The 20,440-nt window shown below is 38.1% G+C and overlaps 1 protein-coding gene across 2 annotated transcripts in view; it reads right to left on the bottom strand.

Moving 5' to 3' along the window:
* Positions 1-20,440, bottom strand: part of MAP3K13 (mitogen-activated protein kinase kinase kinase 13) — a 146,865-nt gene that overhangs the window by 61,955 nt on the left and 64,470 nt on the right. The window contains exon 1 of one of the 2 annotated variants that reach the window (XM_023514858.1): positions 2,449-2,459. The exons of the other annotated variant lie outside the window; for it this stretch is intronic. The gene's annotated coding sequence lies outside the window, so the exon portion shown is untranslated. Of the gene's footprint in view, positions 1-2,448; positions 2,460-20,440 lie in introns of those variants that run through there. 2 annotated transcript variants of the gene reach the window in all.

Genomic DNA, 20,440 nt, shown 5'->3' on the forward strand with positions numbered 1-20,440 from the left:
GAACCCGCCACCTTAGGTGTACGTGGCTGGCGCCTTAGCCAGTTGAGCTATAGGCGCCGAGCCCATTTAGTCAGTTTTTATCCTGAGTTTCTGCCTGACGACATCATATTGGAAGGAGCTCATACACATAACAACATACACAAAACATAAATGTATTTAAAAAAATTTTTTTGTTTACTAATTTCTCCCATCCCTAAGGGGTTGAGGATGAGTGTGATCACAGGAATGAGTCTAATCACAGTCATCACATGTAGTCTGATACTCAAGAGATCAAGGAAAGGCAGGATATTCAAGGAATACAGTTTACTTGTTTTATGTATGAGAATCAAATCTCAGAGAGAGTGCTGACTCATTCGACGTAACAACTAAGCAGTGGCAGAGCTGAGATGCTTCCTCCTTCTACACCCCAACTTCTTCCTCTAGTCTGGTTTTCTGTTTATTCAAGGAGAAACAAATAGCTATGATGTCATGACCACTGATGCCAAAAACAATAGCAACTCATAGTGCTTTTGTAAATGCACTAAAAATATTCCCAAGGAAGCACAAGCACCCACCTGGAGGTGGTGCTCTGCACCTGTCAACAGAACAGGGGTGAGAGCTGTGTGTGATTCAGCACTTCTCTGGGAGTGGGCAGAGGTGAAGTAAAGCTCAAAGTGTGTATAAAGATGTGTGGTCACATAGGCTTCCCTCCTGCACGCCAAGAATATCAAGTCCAATGATGTGAACCAACAAAGGCAGGGAAATTGAGAGGCACAAGAACAAAGAGAAAGAAAAATCATCACCATAACTATATTCAAATATGATCAGAGCTAACTCTACATTTAAGAAGAGTGTAGGAGGATAAAAATAGCTAAATTTTACCTGTGTTTGTAAGTACACCCACATGCTGCCACTGCACAGTGAAGAAGCTGGTAAGCGGGAACTGAGGGAACACAAGCGGCCCCACTCTCTTTTGTTATCACAGTTCCTTCTCCCTGTCCAAATTTGACTCAGGTACACTCATGGGAACCGTTTGGTTCTTTTAATTTGTGAGCAGTCAAAGCTAGTATTTATTAGAGGGGGAGAAAAGGAAATGAGACAAGATTTTTTAAACATTGAGGGTCAAAAGGAAAAAAAAAAAGAATGTCACAGCAGTAAGGGCACGATTAGAGTGTCACCCTCATCAACAGGAAGCACTATGGTGAGGTGATGCTGCTACCTTTGCAAGGAACACAGAGTGATGCTCCCATACTTGCCCCTGAGGAACACTTCCCCTACCCTGTGAATTTCTTGGCCCCAAAAGGAGGAAGTGGTTTGTGCAAAATTAGTGGGCAAGAGTTGGAGACAGCAGCAGCTGTGCATTTGGCAGGGAATAGTTAATTTCTGGAAATTACCTTGGTTTTGTGCCAAGATCCCAGGATGCAGCAAAGAGAGAAAGAAGAATGGAAAAGGCAACATGGCCAAAGGCCCTCGAATTTTGGGGGTTTTATGATACAATATGGTTTCCCCCACTAATTGAGGATACTTTCATATTATAAATATGAATAAATAAAAGATTTTGGACAATTTAACCCCACAAATAAAGTTTTTAGTGTGACTAAAATTGAGTACAGGTTTTACAATAAGCATTATTTCTATGAGATTTATTGATTGATGCTCAGTTTTTCTTAAGCTCTCTTCTTTTTAGTTGGCGTTTTCTTGTCTATTTTCTTTTTCTTTTTGAGAGACAGCCTCAAGCTGTCCCCCTGGGTAGAGTGCCATGGCATCACAGCTCATAGCAACCTCCAACTCCTGGGCTCAAGCGAGTCTCCTGCCTCAGCCTCCCAAGTAGCTGGGACCACAGGCACCCACCACAATGCCCGGCTTTTTTTGGTTGCAGCCATCATTGTTGTTTGGTAGGCCCAGGCTGGATTCGAACCCGTCACCTTAGGTGTATGTGGCTGGCGCCTTAGCCGCTTGAGCCACAGGCACTGAGCCTTTCTTGCCTATTTTAAAAACGAAAACAGTCAGGCGAGGTGGCTCACACCTATAAGCCCAGCACTTGGGAGGACAAGGCAGGTGGAGCATGAGCTCATAGGTTTGAGACCAGCCTGAGCCAGAGCGAAACCTTGTCTTTAAAAATAGCCGGGTATTGTGGCAGGCACCTGTAGTCCCAGCTACTTGGGAGGCTGAGGCAAGAGAATCACTTAAGCCCAGGAGTTTGAGGTTGCTGTGAGCTATGACGCCATAGCACTCTACTAAGGGTGACAAAGTGAGACTCTGTCTCCAAAAAAAAAAAAAAAGAAAAAAGAAAAATGAATACAACACTGCCTTCTTAGCCATCTGGTCATTTTTCTAAAATTCATATAGCAGGCTTGAGAACATAAGAGAATTTATGCTATGTTAGGAGCACCAATCCCATTTTTAAACTAGGATTACCTTACTTAATCCCATAACATAAAATCATCTTTCCAGGATAGAGGTTGTCACCTAGACCTTAATTTAGACTTTGAAAACATTAGATTTTTCGAATGAGGTCATAAAATTATAAGAATGTGATTTCAAATCAAATAAAAAGAATGGCCTACAATCATTTTACCCCTTAACTATGAAGTGTCTACTGAAATTCCTGTTTGAAAGGACAATAATAACCTCAATTAACCAAATCTGCACACCGGCCTCATTCCCTTCTGTATAACTTTTCCTTCGACAATTATGCATTCAAAAATATTGATTCAAGAAGTGCATTAATGTACACAGTTACCATTCAATAAAATAAAATTAAAAAAATATTGATTCAGTGTTTACCATGTTGGTATTATATTTTTGGTTAAGATTATGAATGCTTAATAAGATTGAAGTATGCTGGAGCCAGCAAAAAATAAAAATTGCAAAAAGGCAAATTTCCATGGTGACAAATTACTTTCTGAATACCAGTACCTATAAATACTAGTGTGATTAAAGTTAAAATAAGTTTAATAGGTTTTAAAATGAATAAAGATGCTTTACTTTCAGAATTGTAGTCTTATAAATTTATCAAGGAAAAAAACTTATGAAGCTTCAAAATTCCATAAGTCAAAGGCTAAACATATTTCTTGATCAAAAGAATGATTTATCCATAACCTCCATAAATGTTTAACAAACAATATATAGTATCATAAGTATTAAACTTCTAGAATACAATCACCATTTTCCTTTCTTTTTTTAGACAAAGCCTCACTCTGTTGCCTCACTCTGAGAGCCATGGCATCAGCCTAGCTCACAGCAACCTCAAACTCCTGGGTTCAAGCGATCCTCTTGCCTCAACCTCCCAAGTAGCTGAGACTACAAGTGCCCACCACAATGCCTGGCTATTTTCTCTATTTTTAGTAGAGATAATGTCTCACTCTTGCTCAGGCTGGTCTTGAACTCCTGAGCTCAAGGAATCTTCTTACCTTGGCCTTCCAGAGTGCTAGGATTGTCAGTGTGAGCCACCGCTAACAGCCAAAATCAACATTTTTTGACCTAAATACAACTTAGCATATGAAGAATAAAATCAATACCTAAATAAATTGACTTAGAATGTCTTAAAAAATAAGGTACAGATATGTATATGCCTTTAAATATATAAATATTAATAGGTATAAAATAATCATATAAATATAATAATAATAATATTGTGAGGGCTTAAGAGGGAAGGCACTGGAGGAAGATAGACCTGGATTCAAATCTTTTTTTTTTTTTGAGACAGTCTTTGTTGTCCTCAGTAGACTGCTGTGGTGTCACAGCTCACTGCAACCTCAAACTCTTGGGCTTAAGCGATTCTCTTTTTTTTTTGGGACAGAGCCTCAAGCTGTCCCCCTGGGTAGAGTGCTGTGGCATCACAGCTCACAGCAACCTCCAACTCCTGGGCTCAAGAGAGTCTCTTGCCTCCACCTCCCAAGTAGCTGAGACTACAGGAGCCTGCCTACCTATTTAACAATGCCTAGCTATTTTCTTGTTGCAGTTGTCATTGTTGTTTAGCTGGCCCAGGCTGGGCTCGAACCTGCCAGTCTCAGGGCATGTGGCTGGTACTGTAACCACTGTGCTATGGGTGCTGAGTCTGGATTCAAATATTATTCAAACTTGATTTTTTTTTTCTGCTCTCTAGGCCTCAATTTCATTATCTGTAATTGGTGATAACAGATTAGATAATCATAATCTACCTCATGGAATAGATTAGATGATTATGTGAGATAATGCATATATACCACACGTACCCTCAAAATTTATTAGCCCCCTTTAACAAGAAAAATGAGAATAAACAGATATATGTCAACATGCTCAATATACATGTAAAATCAAGGGAATGAAAGGAAGGGGAAGGGAAAGACAAGTAAGTTTTTCCTTAGGAAAGTAAAAAACTGAGGAAAGAATGCTAAGAGGGGGACAGATCAATATATAGAAACTAAGGCAAGTTGGGGGTCATAACATTTGCTGAAATTATAAATGAAAGCATAAAGAATCAATAGACAGGGTGGGCACAGAAGCTCAGGTTTGTGATCCTAGCACTCTAGGAGGCTAAGGTGGGAGCACTACTTGAGTTCAGGAGTCCGAGACCAGCCTGAGTAAGAGTGAGACTCCACCTCTACAAAAAATAGAAAAACTGAATGGGTATTGTGGTGGGCACTTGGTAGTCCCAGCTTCTCCCCAGGAGGCTGAGGCAAGAGGACTACTTGAGCCCAGGAGTTTGAGGCTGGGGTGGGAGCACTGCTTGAGCTTAGGAGTCCAAGACCAGCCTGAGTAAGAGTGAGACTCCACCTCTACTAGAAATAAAATAAAAAAAAAACTAGATGGGCATTGTGGCAAGCACTTGATAATCCCAGCTTCACCCCAGGAGGCTGAGGCAAGAGGATCGCTTGAGCCCAGGAGTTTGAGGTTGCTGTGAGTAACCTGATGCCATGGCACTGTAGCCTGGAAAACAAAGTAAGACTCTGGCTCAAAAAAAATCAATAAAACAGTGAGATGCCAGGTTAAAAGAGTAAAAGAAAGAAAATAGGAGTGAAAAATCCCAAATGTATGCAACTTCTTTTTCATATTTCATTTCCCTTGCTTTTAATTACAGCTGATAGTTTTACATTCCAGGTTTTAATTAAATGGCACACACAAAAATAGAAGGTTCTGTGTAGCCACAATATTTGGGAGGTAGTTCTAATGTTTGAGAAAAAAGTCCCCTGGTTTTGATAATGCTGTGTTAAATCAGGAGGTAATTACTGATTTATATAATCCCCTTACTAGGAGATAGTAGGAGTTGCACAAGATAGTAATGTGATGTTGAAAATAAAAACATATTTAATAAATACTTCTAATAAATGCCGTGATATTAACATATATTTATTTACTATGTCATATGTATCTTCTTTTGTATGCTAGGTATATGTTTCTAAGGAAAAAACCCTGAATCTAATTAGAGATTAATTTATATTCCAAATGTACTAGGAATTAAACTGAAGGAAACATTTTATGCTATACATAATCATTTTTCTGAATTAAGATGTTCTGATATCTGGGTGAACGCTGCTTATACAAGGAGTAGGCAGCAGAAGTAGGTACCATCACTGAAGTTGCTGTAGGATCCTATATTAGTCCAGGTTGGCAAGAACTAGATGGCACACTGAGTGGGGCAAATGAGGAGAGTTTAATAAAATAAGAGACTATTCACAAAGGTGAATCATCACAGGATGATAAACAGGGATGGTGCTGTGCCCTAAGGTTAACAGCTAGGGGGCTGTTAACCAGGCGGAGGAAAGAATGATTACCAGAACCTGAAGGGTATAAATACAGATAAAGGTCATCCAACCAGAACTGTGGCCTTTGGTAGAGAGATGCTACCAAAGTATGGAGTCGTGACAGGGAGGAAGCAGGGGAATTGATATTGAACCCCAAGCTCACTCCTCTCCTGTTCTCTAAAGTCCTGTAGGTACGTCTCATTGGCTGAACCCAACAGAAAACCAGAGAGTCAGGGAGACCACTGCTTCAGTCCATACAAGTCAACTTTGGGACACTTTATGGACTGAAAGTGCAACGACCCTAAGCATCACACCACTTGAGATCCTGCTGCCAAAGGCAGAGACTTACTGGCCAAAGCTGGAAATGCAACCTGCAGAGTTGAACCCCTGCTACTACGAGACCTGCCTCTGTCTTCTAGATTTTTCAAACTCTGATGTTCGTCATGGGCTCTAAAGGAGTTGGGTATCCAATGAATAATCTGTTCTTTCTGATTGGGCTCAGGTATAGAAAATACTATTTAATCACATTTAGGTTTCCCTTGAGTCTCAAAGCCATGCAACATGTTAGAAAATTTCATCAATGAAACGTAAATGATATCCACTCGTAAGTGCTTATAGTGGAGGCAGTTTACTACACATGGGTTCTGAAAAATGGAGCAATGGGCTTCCTTATAGAATTTATGTAAGCATTAAATGAGATAAAAGACATGAAAGTGCTTTCAAGCTATGAAGCAATAGCCTGATGTTGGTTCTTGCTATTAAAATATATGCCACAGAGAGGTGATGGGTAGTGTGCTACTTAGTAACAGCTGGCTGGCTCTGTTTAAAGCTTCATGACTCTTAAAAAAGTGATGAGAGAGGGAACATATTTCTGAAGAAAATAATATTATGAAAGTCTTTTCTCATTAAATTCATCGTCAGTATTTGGATTGTTTAGTTGAGTAGTAAAATAGAACTGAAGTAGAGGTATGAACTTAACACATTCTGCACTTGTTTTATACTGTACAACATTAGAGCAAATAATTCACTACCAGTTTGCTATACAGAGCTAATGAAGAACCTCAGTAACAGACCTCCAGTGACGTATCTGGGAGTTCTCACAAAGCCATGGATCTTACCCACTGTTCTGGACAAATCCTACATACACTGCGTAGACAAGACGCCGTCAAGGGTCCTCCTGCCATCCCTGTGTTACTTTTTCAGGTCTTAGGAATGACAGAATCAAAAGTGGTTCAAGTTGGGGGAAGTAGCAAATTGACATAACTTCTGTTTTTTTAGGAGAAACAACTAATTCTCATAAGCGTGTGAATTCACTGACAATAGAATCAAGTATTGTTTACCTCTGTGTCTTGTTCTTTTTTTTTTCCTCCCTATCTAGCCCCAAGGCCTAGTATAGGAACTGATAAAACACGATGAAATTCATTTTGGATGAGAGAATGTGATAACCAACATATTATCAATAACACGGAGATTATGTGCTACCTACTGCTCTAAACATGTTTCCTGTATTTATTTCTCTAATTCTCACATCAACACTTAGGGAAAGATACTATTCTTACCCCCTGATAATAACCAAAGAAAAAACTGGGGCACAGAGAGTTTAAATAACTCACCTATAGCACTAAAGCGGTGAAGACGGGAATTGAACCCAGCTCTATTCTAGTTCCAGAGCCTGGCCCCTTTCTGTTTAAGAAAGGTCTAAGTCAGGAAAATATGAAATACACTCACCTTGAACCTAGATTCTAAATTCAGGATGGGAGGTAAAAATTCATAGCAACAAATAAAGATAAGTGGAAATATACCTACTTTCTGTAGTGTTTTTTTTTTAACATTGAAATGCTAAATCTGCGCTATCTAATATAGTAGCTTCCAGTCATGCATAAGTATTTTACTTAAAATTAATTAAAATAAAATAAATTAAAAATTCAGTTCCTCAATTGTGCTAGGCCTTTTTAAGTGGTAAGCAGCTACATGTGGCTAGCAGCAACCATATTGGACATGCGAAACAGACCATCTCAGTCATCACAGAAGGTTCTATTGGACAGTACTGGTCTATGCACTCTTTCCACATTAATAGATTTATTTGTTGTGAGGATTAATCACGGTGGTGGCTTCCCTCTGTATGTGAGAATTTGCTAAATGCATAGAACTCCTCTATCCCTTTCAAAATAACAGGTTTGCAATCAAATTTTAGTACAACCTGTGAATGATTTATGTATGTATAGCTCATCCTAATGATGGTTCATCAGGATCAAATTAAAGAGGAGATTTTATTTTTTAAAAAGATTTTTTTTTTTTTTTTGAGACAGAGCCTCAAGCTGTCCCCCTGGGTAGAGTGCCATGGCACCACAGCTCACAGCAACCTCCAACTCATGGGCTCAAGCGATTCTTCTGCCTCCACCTCCCAAGTAGCTGGGACTACAGGTGCCCGCCACAACGCCCAGCTATTTTTTTTTTTGGTTGCAGCCCTTATTGTTGTTTGGTGGGCCTGGGCTGGATTTGAACCTGCCAGCTCAGGTGTATGTGGCTGGCACCTTAGCCATTTGAGCCACAGGGGCTGAATCCTTTTTTTTTTTTTTGTGCAGTTTTTGGCCTGGGCTGGATTTGAACCCGCCACCTTAGGTGTATGTGGCTGGCGCCTTAGCCGCTTGAGCCACAGGCGCCGAGCCTAAAAAGATTTTTCAAGGGATCACAGTAAGATTTCTAAAATCATTTAGTAGAGTCAGAGGAATACTTTTCAAATATCTAAATCTAATAGTCATTTGTGGAGAATTTTAAAATTGAAATTAGATTACTGTCCCTATCATTTCTTGAAGTTTCCAATCACTGGTCTCATGTATGTGAAAGGCAGAAAACTGGGGGATGGCTAATGGAGGAAAGGGTGAATAGGACTAGAAGTTTTTTACCAAATCAGCACCAGTGTGTCACATCTAAGAGAAGAATACATGACACGTACCCAGGACAAGAACTCTTAGAGGAGCAAGGCATTCTAGACTCTGAATCCAACGTTAAATTTTAACAGAGAAGTAATTAAGGCCAAATTAGTGAGAGATCTGTTTTATACTTTTACATTTTTCCTTATTTAACGTTGTCTGCTCACTAAAGCAGTTCTGAATTTTAATATTTTAAAATAGTGATTCAATCAAGCTGATACTGTACAGCAGAAAATGTATGTAGAACATTTTGAGCTTTACCAAGGACAGAAATTTGAAGTCTGCAAAGATCAACCATTTTCTTACCTCATGTCACTGTTTTGGAATGTGAATTTGTCTTTGTGCTATAACCTACACTCATTATTTAATTATTAATTGGGGTAGTTTCCATTTCTACTCCCAAGATACAGCTGAAATTTGCAGACTGCTCAAGGATCCTTGATAGTCCCATCTATCCAAAATGAAGATGACAAGGAAGAACATCAGTAAATGTTAAATATTTATTCTAAGTGCTAAAAAACAATAACAAAATATATGTCAGGTCTAATGGAAGGAAAAATAAATGCAGAATAATAAATTATTTGTAATAGAAAATAGTATGTAGTCCCTCAATAAAAAGATTAATATGGGTGGCACCTGTGGCTCAAGGAGTAGGGCGCTGAACCCATATACCAGAGGTGGCGAGTTCAAACCCGGCCCCAGCCCAAAACTGCAAAATAAATAAATAAATAAAAATTAAAAAAAATAAAAAGAGCCTGGCATTTCCATCCCCCCCAAAAGATTAATATTACAGAGAATAGAATCTAAAAACTTATGTAGTTGTCTCCTCTCAGAAATTATAATTTGAATTCACCACAAATACTCATGGCTTTAATACATGTGTTTCTAAAGAGTTGCATACAAATCACATTTAAAAATCAACAACAGAAGTTACTATTTGAAGTAACACTGGTAAATCTATTTGCAAAGTGGAGAATCCATCTGAAATGCTAATGATTGCTTTATTATTGCACTTGTTTGGTTAATTTGAATTTTCTGCTGTCTCAGTATCTGGTATTAGTTGATTCATTAGCTACTGACTCTTCTAGCTCTTACATAAACCTGCTTGAGTGATTAGAAAGTCCAGCAAATCTGTCTGAGTTGTTAATATTTGTTGTAGGCTTGGAAACCACATAACCAAATTGTTAGAACTGTGTGCAAAATAATCGTAATTAGATTTTGTACAAAGGTTTGAAGACCCTTTAAATGAATAAGCTATGAGGTTTTATATGCGGACTTTGCGACATCTATTCTGGCTATGTGAAAATGTGTTTTCTCCTCATTTTCTGCTTTTTAGCTGTGTTCTAAATAACTGATTACAAATTCATATGTATTTTTGTTTAGCTGTTCTTAAAGCAGAGGATGGTCTACAGTGAGAACATCTTGTAAAGTCAGGATTAGAAAAAAACAACTCTAGCTGAAGAAGCTAGGAAACGCCAGTGGCCCTTTTAGTCTAATATTTTGCTTCTGACAATAGCTTGGAAGGAGGTGTGATTGTTTTTTGTGCTTTCTACTTCCAAAAAGAATGGATATAATATAAACATCGCTTACTTCTCTTAATTAAGGCCATTAAAGAATCTTATTCACATGTTCAAATAAAAACTTTTTTTAAATGGACACATAATAATTGTACATATTCATGGAGTACATAGTCATATTTTAATACATACAATGTGTAGTGATTAGAGCAGGGTAATTAACATAGCCATCATCCCAAATATTTATCATTTCTTTGTGCTGAGAGCAGTTCAGTATTATTTGAAAATGTATATTATTGTTAGCTGTAGTTGCCGACAGTGCTACAGAACGCTAGGACTTACTTAGCTGCAATTTTGAAGCCTTTAACACATTTTTTTCCTTATCTCCCATTTCCCCCGCCCTTCCCAGGATCTAATAACCTCTGTTTTACTTTGAACTTCTATAGGATTACCTTTTTTAGCTTTTGCATATGAGAACATGTGGTGTCTAACTTTCTGTTCCTCCAGGTTCATTCACGTGGCCACCAGTGATAGGATGCCATTCTTGTCAAAGGCAGGATAGAATATGCCACAGTTTCTTTATTCATTCATCTGTTGTTGGATACTTTGGTTGATTCCATTATCTTGGCTATTGTGAATTGAGCTGTATAAACATGGTGGCAAAGATATCTCTTCAATATACTGGTTTCCCTTCCTTTGGATAAATTCCCAAGAGTAGCATTATTGGATCACATGGTAGTTCTATTTGTGGTTTTTTGAGGAACTTCCATATTGTTCTTCACAGTGGCTGTATAGTATACATTGCTATAAGAGTTTCTTTTTCTCTGTATCCTTTGCATTTGTAGCATTTGTTATTTTTTCGTCTTTTTGATAACAGCCATTATAACTGGGGTGAGATGATATCTCACTGTGGTTTTGACTTGCATTTTCCCTGATGATTAGTGATACTAAGCTTATTTTCCAGTTTTATCATTAACAATATTGTAAATGATCTCTTTAACAAGAATGTTTCTCTTCTTAGATGAGAAACTTATTGAAGATAGGGACTATCTTAGTACTGTTTTTCCCTATCATTTATAGGACCTTTTTATTAAGCCTGGCATTAATAAAAAGGTCCTATAAATTGTCAAATCAAGGTTAAAAATGACTTTTCACATTTTAAAGTAGCACTTAAAAAATATACAGAACTCTTTCAAGTTTCAGTTAATGTTCCTGAGGTCTACAATTCCAGAATTTGTATACCATTATTTCATAAACACCAACCTTTGTTTTTCCACACTGATAGGTCTTGAAAGTTCCAGCCTACACTTCTAAGGCAGGACACACAATCTTTGAATCATCTTGATTGTTCCTTGGCTGATCTATCTCCAACTCTAGTCCAGCTTTCTTTAAGATGACCACCCAGAATTATGCTCCAAATGTCCCTACTTCCTGGCTGTGGATTAAGGGGAGGATACTGGTTTCTACTTCATTGGTAGACCTCTTCTGATGATGCTCCATGTGGTAGTATGTTGGCCATAAAGAGCATACGAAGCAACTTTCATCAGTGGATAACCTACCATTACTTCAAGGTTCCTTCTAGGACTATAATTAATCAGACCAACATGAACCTTAGGATACGATAGTTGTGTTCCCATGTTCATTATATTATGCTTATAATAATGCTATAATTGGAAAGAATGTAGATTTTCAGGTACAAAGAAACTTAATTGATTCCTAGCCACTTGTCAGCTGTGAAGTATTCAATAGTTATGAAAATATTCTGAACACTAGTTGCCTCACTTGCATAGAGAACAGAAATTCCCCTTTTGAGATTGCTGTAGATCAAATCGAACTAATAGGCATTATATTGAGAGCTGACTAAAAACAAGACCCGACATTTTCAAACAGTTTTTCTCTGCTGTGTTGGCATTTTTCACCTGAAATAAGTTTAATTTCAGCTGCAAAATTAGAAGATTTCACTCTGTGCTCCCACTTTCTGATTTCTGTCCTCTAAAACTATTAAATAAGATTTCTAGTCAATTGTGGTAGATTGAACATAAACATTTATCTCTGCTCTACCCCTCCTGCCCCAGCCCTCCCAAACTCCACAAAAATAAAAGATGAATAAAAAAATAAGACATAGAATACAAAGAAAAGAGTATAATTGTGATGGGTGTGTTAATCAGTTCAATGTAAGCATTTCACATTGTATATCTAATCAGTACACTGAACCCCATAAATGCATCAATATATAGTTATGAAAAAGAACCAAAACAATAGAATACAACAATATGAATAAATTTCAAAAGATTCTAAGAGAAAACCTGAAAAGAGCAAACATAAAAGACTATATGGCATATGATTCCATTATATGAAATGCACTTATAGAAAAGAGAAAACTACAAAAATCAAAACAGACCAGTGGTTGATAAGGGCATGGTGTAAGGAAGAGGGAATCGACTTGACCTTTTTTCCTCCCTAACTCCAGTCCTAAGGTCAACAAAAGGTATTCTGGTTTGCATTTCTCTGATAATTAGTGATGATGAGCATTTTTTCATGTGTTTTTTTAGCCATTCTTCTGTCTTCTTTAGAGAAGGTTCTACTTGTCTCACTTGCCCATTGATACAAGGGATTGTTGGCTCTTTTTTGGTTGCTTAATTAAGTTCTCTCTAGGTCCTAGTTATCAAGCTTTTGTCTAATTGATGATATGCGAATATCTTTTCCCATTCTAATGGTTGTCTCTTTGGTTGTTGTCTCCTTAGCTGTACAGAAGTCCCATTTGTTTATTTTTATTGTTATTGCAATTGCCACTGGAGTCTTCAGTCTTTCCCTAGGCTGATTCAAGTGTTTTTCCCACACTTTGAGGATTTTTTTATTGTTCCATGCCTTAGATTTAGATATTTTATGCATCTTGAATCAATTTTAGTGAGTGGAGAAAGGTGTAGGTCCAGCTTCAGTCTTGGTTATCCAGTTATCCCAGCACCATATACCGAATAGGGATTCTTTCCCCAGTGTATGTTCTTGTTTGACTTAGCAAAGATCAAGTGCATATTAAGATATTAGTTTCATCTCATGGTTTTCTATTTGGTTCTAAATGTCTATGTCTCTATTTTTGTGCCAATATCATGCTGTTTTGATCACTATAGTCTTGTAGTACAGCCTAAAGTCTAATAGAGTGATGCCCCTGGCCTTGTTTTCATTACTAAGAATTGCCTTGGCTATACGGTTTTTTTCCTGGTTCCATACAAAATGAAGAATTATTTTTCCAAATCTTGAAAGTATGACATTGGTATTTTAATGGGGATTTCATTCAATGTGTAGATTGCTTTGGGAAATATAGACATTTTAACAATGTTGATTCTTCCCAGCCATGAGCAAGGTGTGTTCTTACATTTGTTCTTCCTCTGCTATTTATTTTCTTAGGGTTTTGTAATTTCTTTGTAGAGATCCTTCACCACTTTTGTTAGGTATATTCCTAGGTATTTCATTTTTTTTGAAGCTACTATGGAGGGAATTGGGTCCTTAATTAGCTTTTTATCTTAGCTGCTATTGGCATATACAAAAGCTACTGATTTGTGGTCACTGATTTTATATCCTGAGATATTACTGTATTTTTTTTTTTTTATCACTTCCAGGGGTTGAGTCTTTGGGGTTCTGTAAGTGTAAGATTATATCCTCAGCAAGAGTTTAATTCCTTTGCCCCCATTTGGATGCCCTTTAATACTTTCTCTTACCTGATTGTATTGGCTAGAACTTCCAGCACCATGTTGAATAGTAGTGGTGATGGAGGACAACCTAATCCCAGTGAGAATGGTCCACATCATAAAGTCTGAAAGCTGCACATAGATGCTGGTGTGGTGTGTATGTGGAGAGAAGGGAACACTTTTACAATGCTGGTGGGACTGCAAACTGAAACAACCTTTTTTTTTTTTTTTCTTGCAGTTATTGGCTGGGGCTGGGTTTGAACCCGCCACCTCTGGTGCCCTACTCCTTTGAGCCACAGGCGCCACCCAACAACCTTTTTTTTTCTTTTTTTGAGACAGGAGCCTCAAGCTGTCCCCCTGGGTAGAGTGCTGTGGCATCTCAGCTCACCGCAACCTCCAACTCCTGGGCTCAAGCGAGTCTCCTGCCTCAGCCTCCCAAGTAGCTGGGACCACAGGCGCCCGCCACAACGCCCGGACATTTTTTGATTGCAGCCGTCATTGTTGTTTGGCGGGCCCGGGCTGGATTTGAACCCGCCACCTTGGGTATATGTGGCTAGCGCCCCAGCCACTTGAGAGCCACAGGCGCCAAGCCCCAACAACCTTTTTGAAAGAAAGTATGGAGAATCCTCAAAGAACTCAAATTTGACCTCCCATTTGATCATGCAATCCCATTACTGGGCAGCTACCCAGAAGAAAAAAAAAATTATTTTATCATAAGGACATTTGCACTAGACTGTTTATTGCAGCTCAATTTTGAATTGCAAAAATGTGGAAACAACCTAAATCCAGGAATGTTTTAACAAGCTATGGTATATGTATATCATGGAGTACTATTCAGGCACTAATAAAAGATGGTGACTTTACATCTTTTGTATTAACTTGGGTGGGGCTGAAACACATTCTTCTTAGTAAAACACCACAAGAATGGAGAAGCAAGAATTCAATGTACTCAATTCTGATATGAAGGGCATGGGGGGATCACGGTGTGTGACACACCTCTTGGGGGTGGGACACAATTATAAGAGGGACTTTACTTAACAAATGCAAGCAGTGTTAACCTGGTTCTCTGTATCCTCAATGATTCCCCAACAACAACAATAAAAAAGGTATTCTGAAGGTAAACTCCCCAAGTTGTCCCAAGCAATGGTAGAATCATCAAAATACATCATCAACCAGTTTCTGGACACTGATATTTTTCCTGACATTTTTACCAGGATGTCTTTGACAAAGACAAAATCCACTTAGTTGTGTATGTTGTGGCAAGCATTGTTAAAATGTAACCACATTGCTTTATAGTTATAACTTTCTATGTATTTTTGTGAACATTAGAATTAATTTTGTACTTTTAATCCTTTAATTCCTTTGAGACAGAGGTACCTCTGGGTGTTTCTAAATGAATATTAATTTATCTAGAGGATAAAATGAGGTAAGAGCACTGTCAAGGTTACATGTCTTTAGAATCTGAAAGACTCAGAGAGTCTCCCACTCCAGAATAAGTGTTGGATTAAGGATCAAGATGATCTAGGGTCTGATAGTGACAAAAATGGCTAAAGAGGCAGACATTGCTTATATCCTGAAGGTTTACAGATAAATAGATAATGAATTTATAAATTCTTTCCCTCACTGAGGCAAACCAGTGTCCTTTTCATACAATATTTAGGGTTTCTATTGTTCTTTTATAATTTTCTTTCTTTTACAAGCATGCTTTTTTTTTTTTTTGGCCAGGGCTGGGTTTTGAACCTGCCACCTCCAGCATATGGAGCTGGTACCCTACCCTTTTGAGCCACAGGTGCCGCCCCATACAATCATGCTTTTAATATAAATTTTTAAACCTTATTTTACTGGATAACATTTTTTTGTGGGAATATACACCACATATCTTCTGGAATGATTCTACCACATCCTATGATTTCAAACTTTAAAGGATTTTTCCACTTGCCTAGCATAAAAATAAGTAGGTTCATTAGAGAGAATGGGCATTGCAATGGCACATCCATTCAACTTCACTAGATAAAAATGAATTAAGTGCCAAAATTTAAAATATGAAAGTAAATCATTAGTAAACTGCCCTTGGGAATAACAAAATCCTTATACCTAGTCTATTAGATGGCTTTCTTCTCATAGTAAATAATTACTATCCTCATAAAGCTAGGATAGTCCAAAAACTTGGAAATTAACCCACCTACAATAATTTGCACAATCCAGGCTTTGGGATCAGTGGCTTTTTCCTTTAGGCTGCATAGTCTCATCCCACTGGACAAAATTAGAAGGCATGTTTGGCTATGGTCACAGAGAAGCTCTAAGAATGGTCTGATTATTTTTTAATCCAAGTAGATTGAGATTCTGATTTATTATCTTTCTTGCTCACCTTACTACTATAAGAGAATCAAGAGAAAAGACTCAAATTTCACAGTAACTAGAATTTAGTTTAAAAGTTGAAGTGGTGGAATAAAAAATGTATTTAGCATACTCCTAAATATGCTTTCCATGTTACTGGCTTTATTTCAAGCTTTCTCTTGACATGGTTGTATAATTTAATTAAGGAAGGTGCTACAAAAAGAACAGTTGAAAACTAAATTGCTGGTTAAGATTGGCTAAATTGAGAGGCAAGTGGTATTCTGGTCTTCCTGTTTTTCTGCCTTCAGATTGTTTTAGGTAATTTTTCCTGACTACCCTGAGGCCTCCCAGTCCTTTTAAACTATTCTGCTATTGGACTATCTGTACTCTTTCACCCAGACTCACTACATTGTGTAAATCTAAGGGGACTTGTTCCCACTGGATACCCTATTTTCATCATTTCTATCTTGTACAAATGATTCTCCAAATCAGAACTATTCCCAACAAGATAAACTGATGTCAACTGGCTGTTTCACTTTAGAGGATTACAATTCAGCACTGTTCTAATTCCCTCACTAAACATGTATTGAGCACATGCCAGACACAGTGTTACAATGCCACATGTAATAGACTAGACACAGATTAGACAGTCCTACCTTCAGGGAGCACACAAATTAATATGACAGATAGGCAAGGAAACGAGCCACTATAATATAAGACAAAATTAAATAAGCCTTCAAGCACTGTATTAGTCATGGCACAGCAGAGGGACTGCTAACTGATTGAGACTATCTAGGGGAAAACTTCACTGAGAAAGAGATGTTGGAATAATAAAGGGAAGCCTTGAAGGAAGAGTAAGTGTCACACCACTGGAGACAGGGTAAGGATGGGGAGAGAGAGGTGAATTGCATAAAGAAAAGGGTGAAAGCAAGAAAATAGGTGTTTTCCAAGAATAGCACACAGTCTGGAATAGCTGGAACATAAGGTTCATGGAGGATTCAGCGCTGCTCTAACTATAGGGTGGTGCCGCATTATGAAAGGCTTTGAATGCTGGCACATGAGTCTCTTTTCCTTTGATCAAAAGAATTTGGCCTCATAAAAAACATTACACATTACTTCTACAATGATCAGAAAGCTTTTGTTCAAGACCACAGTAATAGGTGGAATAGGAAAAATGCATAGTTCCTGAATTCATGCAGTTACATTAAATAATACGTCTATGCCTTACTAGCAAAATAGCATTGTTTGGGGGCCTAAAATTGAGGCAGAGTTTTCTGTAAGTCATTTGTTGGCACAGATAAGCTCTTCAGAGCTAATTCTAGTATTCTAACAGCAGCAAGGTAAGAATAAGCGTACTGGCCCTCTGACCAAAAACTGGCATGTAGCAGGCAGTGCTTGATGTATTCAGAAGCATCCTTAGTGGGGACAGCATTTAAGGATTTATGACAATTTTATAAACTGCCAGTAGGACAGGTTACAAAGTTTGCAGGGCCAGTATAACATAAAATGGAAGAACCCTTGCTCAAGAACTATTAAGAATTTTAAGATAGAGACACCAGAGCATCAAACCACGTGTCGGGCCGGGTGCAACATCATAGGTCACACATCCATGAAGCTGGCCTGACTGCCAACTCTAATTTTAATGATCATCCATTCAGTTTCCACAGCCTGGTATATATAAAGTAGCTCTCCCATTCAAGGGTAAACTTTGGCCACCAATTTGCCCCCAGAATTGACCCCTTCTCTACCACTGTGCTTTCTTCATTGACTTCACTGGCAGTGCTATTTTTCTGCTCACCGAGAACTTAGGCTGTTTCCTTAATCTTTTGTGTTTAAAATTTTCCTTTCTTATTAAGTCTTCACTAGTAGAGATAATATAATATGTTCTCAACCATTTCCAGCGTTTAATCTTAAGCTGATGCATTATTCAGGCTACTGTTTATACAAAGTGTAAGCACGGCTGCTAGGGTTGCTGTAACTTAACAATGGTGGCAAAGGTAAGCACTACTATCTCAGTGCCCAGGCATTGTGCTGGGCATTTTACAGTCCTGAAAATTGATCAGTGGATCTTGATTTCCTTGTTTTTTTTTTTTTTTGTTTTTTTTTTTTGAAACAGAGCCTCAAGCTGTCCCCCTGGGTAGAGTGCCATGGCATTACAGCTCACAGCAACCTCCAACTCCTGGGCTCAAGCGAGTCTCCTGCCTCCGCCTCCCAAGTAGCTGGGACTACAGGCGCCCGCCACAACGCCCAGCCATTTTTTGGTTGCAGCCGTCATTGTTGTTTGGCGGGTCTGGGCTGGGGATTCGAACCTGCCACCTTAGGTGTACGTGGCTGGTGCCTTAGCCGGTTGAGCTATAGGCGTCGAGCCGATTTCCTTGTTTTTTTATATTTTAGTCCTATTCTTCAGTACCTTCCCCAAAATGAAAAGGAAAGGAAAGAAGGAAAGAACTGCTCAGATCAGACAATTTTGCTACTTGTTAGGAGAGTTGGTAAGAAAAAATGGTTAATGACTTTTTACCACAGATTTAAAATAATCAAGTATAGGTTCTATCTTATCTATATATTTCCTTTATTCTCCTGGCACTCGATGGATAAACTGGCCCTTAAGTTTATCTGTATCAGTAAGTGACCATATTAGGTAATTAAGTCACAGAGGGAAGCCACCAGGCTTTGTTTTTGTTTTTCAGTTTTATTGAGGTATAACTGACATATAAAAATTATTTATGTACAGTCAAAAATAAATTGACAAGAATTATAAATGTGATGTTTTGATATATGTATACATTGTGAACTGATCACCACCGTCTAGCTAATTAAAGTACCCATCACCTCACCATGCTCTTTTGAATTATATTAATACAATATACACACAGTATTGTCAATGGAAAAAACTAAACCAAAAAATCTACTCTAGCTATAAATTCTACTCAACCAATTAATAAGTATATATATTACGCTGAGCCTTGTGCTTCATGTTATATCAAAAAGGTTCAAGTTTTCACAATTGTTAGTATACCAGCACCACTGAAGAACTTCAGACAAGATCGCCCTGTGGCCTTCAATTAGTCAAGGAGATGTATGTACAGTTCACAGTGGGGTGAATCTGTCTAGACCACCAATTTCAGAACAGCAGAGGATTGAAAGTCAAATATTCTCAACTGATCTGAATGAATCTCTTTTGACTAGATTACTCCTACTTGCTTTAGCCAAATAGGAATTATTTCAGTCTACTAAGAATTTGCCAAGCTCTCTATGTTTAGCTGAAGTTTGGCACACCGTTTTTATCTCCAGTTTGCCTTTTTATTTTTGATTTGGGAAGACACTGCCCCCCTATCTTCTAAATCTGAAAGGAGGGCAGTTTTTCTTTTTACATGTATGGGATATATCTAGTACCTCGGGACATTCTGCCTCCTAAGCTACAGCTTAACAGCATTAGCAAAAGCAGTTCAGCCAGAGGGGAATTGAACAGCAGCTGAGTCAGTCTAATAATTTACACTGGGGAAAGCCCTTGGAATTCAGAGGCACATTGCCCAGCTGGAGAGACAAATCTAATCTCTGCTAATGATGTTCCTCCCTGCCTTTCCTATCAGGGCTGGGCTTTTTACACATGCACACATAATTACATATGCACACTCAGAGTCCAATGAAGCCAAACAACACAGCACCCAGGATTAAATTACACAGTAAGACATCCAGGCGTCAGCTGGCCTCTACATCCTGTCTAATAAATGCTGTCCATGGTTCACATTGTGGAACTGCTAAAGCTCTTAAGAGTTCAAAAACAGAACTAAACACTAAAATTCAAGGGTGATATTATGGTTGTATTGTGAGAATAAATATAATAAGCTTGACTTCTTAAATAGACCTAAATAAAAAAATACATAGTAAGAGGAGACATAAGGACTCCAGGCTGTTGACAAAAATGCACAAAGTATAACAGGTAAAGAGGTGAAGGGAAAATATGAATAAAATGTACAAAAAAAAAAAAAAGCAAGGCAAAAACCAGTAGATAAAAATATTTCATAAGCTGTTAATGCTTCACGCATTTGAACTACAGCTTTCTGCAGATCAAAGAAAGAGAAGGACACAATTATTCAAGTAAGATAAAAAGATAGGAATTATAGAGAAGTAGTTTTTTCTTACACTAAGGTCTGAGAGGCCTTTCTTTCATTGATACAACCAAAATGAGAAGGATCACATAGCCCTATGATACCCTCCCAGAAAACACAATAACATCTTTCCTAGGATGGTTTTTTTTTTTT

This window comes from Otolemur garnettii, unplaced genomic scaffold (assembly GCF_000181295.1).
Source record: "Otolemur garnettii isolate 467f Iridium unplaced genomic scaffold, OtoGar3 scaffold00060, whole genome shotgun sequence".
Lineage (NCBI taxonomy): Eukaryota > Metazoa > Chordata > Mammalia > Primates > Galagidae > Otolemur > Otolemur garnettii.